This window comes from Anopheles bellator, chromosome 2 (assembly GCF_943735745.2).
Source record: "Anopheles bellator chromosome 2, idAnoBellAS_SP24_06.2, whole genome shotgun sequence".
Classification (NCBI taxonomy): Eukaryota; Metazoa; Arthropoda; class Insecta; order Diptera; family Culicidae; genus Anopheles; species Anopheles bellator.
This window is the reverse complement of record NC_071286.1, coordinates 5,694,536-5,698,933: the sequence shown is the minus strand read 5'-3', so window position 1 is coordinate 5,698,933 and position 4,398 is coordinate 5,694,536.

Sequence of the window (4,398 nt, the reverse complement as noted above, 5' to 3'; positions counted from 1 at the left end):
CAAAAAGTTGATGCCACTTCATGAGTTTCAGTTAATTTCGGAACGGTTTGACGTATACCAATATGTAGATTTTATCATTATAACTTTCCATAAAGATTTGTTGGAAAATATGTAACTGGAATTTTGATGAACCGAAATACAAAATTGTCTGGGAGCTTTCAAGGTGTTATAGAAACCAACATGCGAAAGGCAATATAAATTGTTGAACAATATCTAAAGTAGTGACAGCAAATTCGCATCAATTGTCTAACAATTGTTGCTTCCCTTTTAATAGTGAAAGATTTCCTGACAGACACAACTTTTCGAAATGTCCTCGAATACTTTGCAGTAATTCTCATTCAAACTGCTAGCAGTTCTTTATACTGCCAAGTGTGCAAACACCATCACAATCGCTCCAAAATCCATTGCAATGCCAACAGAACGTGAAGAAGTGTATGCAAACGTTCGCACGATGGTCGAAAAGCCAAATGGAAACAAAAAGCGTAAGTCATTTGCCCAATTTGGAAGTAATAATAATTAAAAACTTTTCTTCCACCGGTGCCTTGGGAATGATCGCTGGAAGTTTGTAGAGCAATGGATCTCCGAGTTACCACAGTGCAATCCACTCGTGCAATTCCGGAACAATGTTCATTTTTCTTTCCCGAAACCTTTATTGGTTCAAGTAAAATTTTGTTAGAATGGGTTTAATTCAATTTTCTTGTGTACTTCACCAGTGAAGAGGCATGAGGCATTGGCGCTCAGTTTGGAAATGATTTTACTTTTACCAGGTTCACAATTCACGTTTCGAATGAATTTAAACTTAGGTTTCATTCTACAATCGATTTTCTTGACACACGCCAAAGACATTCGTGAGTATCATAAAAATTAATTGTGGAAATATTTAGTGTAATAGAAATGATTCGGATTCACATTTGTTGTCCACATCGTTTAAAAAAATTGCATATATTCAAACACTTTAAAGTTCTATGTGCTTCACTTAACAAAATGATTTAATTTTTTTACAACATTTTCAAAGTAAACTTCCAATACGTTCAATGAAATGATCAAATCAAATGATTTAAAGACTACGAACTGTGTCATGTTGCTCGTAATAAACATAAAAACTCAACTTTGTCTGGCCTGTTGTTTATCATTTACTTTTCCACACTTTATATGCAAACTATGTATTTGATACACAAAACTGCTGGGTTTTGCATATTGCCAAATAGTTGTTTTATTTGCCGCTGGCGACAGATGCATGTGTAACTGTAGCTGACGATGCAACTGATGACGATGGCACTAGTTTCGCGTGTCTTTTGCATACTTCGAATTTTTGGAGTAACTTTTTTCCCCCATTTCGAATTTGCTTCCAACACGCGCAATGGTCCCGAGTGTCGTTTCCACGATTCGAGCCGCATTTGTTGCTGCGTCGTTTGTAAATTTTAACTGCCTTCATGCATTGGCCACCATTTGTGACTCGCTTTCGGAACGCTGGAGATATCGATGAAAGCTGAAACAAGCTTGAAAATCGTCTTAGCCGTCCCGCCGGAACTCTAATGACCGTTCAACCGGAAGGGAAGGCAAACAAAATTCTGACAACCGGAGCAACCGATGCCGGGCAACAATCTAGCCTGCCAGTAACTACTCGGCCCGTAAACAAACCGCTCGTGCAAAGGACTGCTGTCCTGGGCTGGCTACGCAGTGGCGGATGTTGTGCTGGGAGTTTCGTTGAACTCAGTTTGATTCCATATTTGCGTACGCCCGATGCTACACCACCAGCAGCCGGGGCAACGCTGGTCAACAACTGTACCGACGTCGGCATCGCTTTTTGCATCCGAATGTATTCTGCATCGCTCAGTTGGCTATCGGTTTCGTTTCGACAACAAAGCCAAGAAGGGTGCAGTTCCGGTCCGCCGGGGTACGAGCCGTGATTGTGCCTGCTTGTTAGGCACGGGATGCATTTGTCGTTTGACGTAAGGTCAATTGTGAGGAGCCCGGATGTTTGTCTTCTATCGGTTTCAAAGTTACGTGCATCGGAGCACAGGATGCATCGGCACACACTTGTAGAGGCCGTTCTCATCGCACTGCAGAAGTAGTGTGGAGAAGACCCGAGAAGCAAATATATTGGGTGGGGTCCATTGCAAAATTGGATGGATCCTTGAAATAGGACTCTGGAAAAAAATCAGTCGTTTCTTTCCATTTCAACTTCGCACTTTTGCATCGTTTTCATAACTGAATATTTGCAACCAAAGGTCGTGGCGGCAAACAACGGCATGTAGGAACAATCTCTTCTACACAAATTAATTTAGTTTTGGATTGAAGGTTTATCGAGTTAAATACACAGGAGGAAGAATCCGCGAGCCACAGCAATGCAGTGCGAATGACCGCAGGAAATGAACCGTAAAGACCGCACCAGATATTAGCATAACTTACGCCGGCAGCCACAGAAGTGCAATCGAGCGCAAAATTGCTGAAGGCAATCTTTTTCAAATATTGTCTATGCGACGCCCGAGTAATTTCTTTAATTAAATTGCCCATTGACAGCGGAACCCGGCCAAAACCCCCAGATCGTGGGTTCAGAATTCCGACTAAAACAGTTAATCCGCAACCACAGAGTCTGTTTGTTTGAAGTTAATTAAATGAATGAAAACTGATCCGTTTTCGCAGGAATGAAATTCAAATGCCGCTATGTTAGGCAGTTAAGAAGAATCCTGGGTTACGTTTACTTGCTCTTCTTAGAAAGTATTTTTACCAGTTTAGCGTTTTTTACCTTTCTTTAGTGTTTAGACTCGACATTTTTTCCTATCAACTTAAAATTTGTAAAGTTAATTTCATAAGCGGTAACGGATCAAACTTTACCCAAATTCGTCAACTTGAACTTGGCATTGAAAAAATGCTTCAAAACCGCAGTTAAGAACGGCCAAAGATCTTACAAAACGCTGTTCGCATTTTGCGAGTGAAATGACGAAAATTTAATCACCATCACGTAGAGCAGCGTGAAATAAACGATGTTAACGAAAATCGATCATCTCGGGAGCATGGCGAAAACTGCAGCAGCTTTTAAGAAGTCGACCATTTTTTGTATTTTTAATAGATATTGCGTGTTGCTTCAAAGTAATTGAAAATTGATTCTAAAGATAATTGAGTTATTTGAAGAGTGCGTTAAGAGGAAAGATGAAAACGCAGATCGCGACCAGCGAAGGAAGCATTAGACGCGCAGAGTACAAATTTAAATTCTCTTAAGTGGAATACACTTACTCGTAGAAGTTTTTGCTAAAACCGTCCCGAATGGTTTACGTTCATACGGACACCAATTCCGAATTCCAACAGAGTAGAAGCGATAAAAGTGCATCTCATCGTTGTTGCTTATGCCATTGAAGTTCTCTTATAAAAAAAACCTTTTAATTAAAATTCTGATTAACTTTTTTCCGTTTGCCGTTTGTTTTCTACTTACACAACAATGGGAAGCCATTTGGACGTGTTCTTAGAGTAGGACTTCCGTACTTGCGGACGTGGACTTTCTAACTGGTTTCCTTATTGCTTACAGCTAGCTTTTATGATAAAACTGGATTAGTTTTTGAATTCAAAAAGATTTGTAAGAAATCAAACCACCAGCAAATTATTTTGTTTTTTTATTTAGCATAAGCCCTTCTTAGTATATTTTACCAGGAAAAATCTAGAAAAAGGTAACGGCCATACTTTATCGAAACGGCACACGTGAGTCATGCTGGCTTTCTGCTACCATTAGGTCGTGCCAGAGAAAACCTTCTGTAGGCTTCCCGCTGTGCGGACATTGGTTGTGCAAATTTATTCGCACCGCATGCAATCAGCGGTGGGTTGTGCAGTAATGTGGAGCCCACAGCAGCGTTATATGCTGGGCTCCACACGTGTTCTTTTTACATGTGGCTCCCGTCTTCTCCATCCCACGGCATGAGCACCTTGGGAAAAGGTATTGTGTGATGTAGTACTATAATTAAATAATTATGTGACCCCAAGGATATGCATGACTCGAGATTACGTATAAGCAAGGAAGAAAAATAAGCTTGGTAAGTCGAATCGTAACGTAATTGATGTGCCTTATAAAATCATTTCGCTGATGAACAGTTCACTACAACTTTCGAATCACATTAACCCATCGATGTATAAACGTTGTTGTTAAATCGAAAGTTAAATATATTCGTTCAGTGTTATACCATTGGCTACTCCACGCTAATGACTTCGAAATATAGTATACGAGAAATGTTTATTTTTTAACTTTTATCTTGATTTCGTTTAACTAAAATTCCATGTTGTATTGATATGTCGCTTTTTGAAATCGAACGGTTCCAGTAACATTTTTCGTTCAAACACAAATTACATATTGTTTACAATAAATTTTGTTAGGCCCCTCAACAATTGTTCATCACAATTCTAGACCTA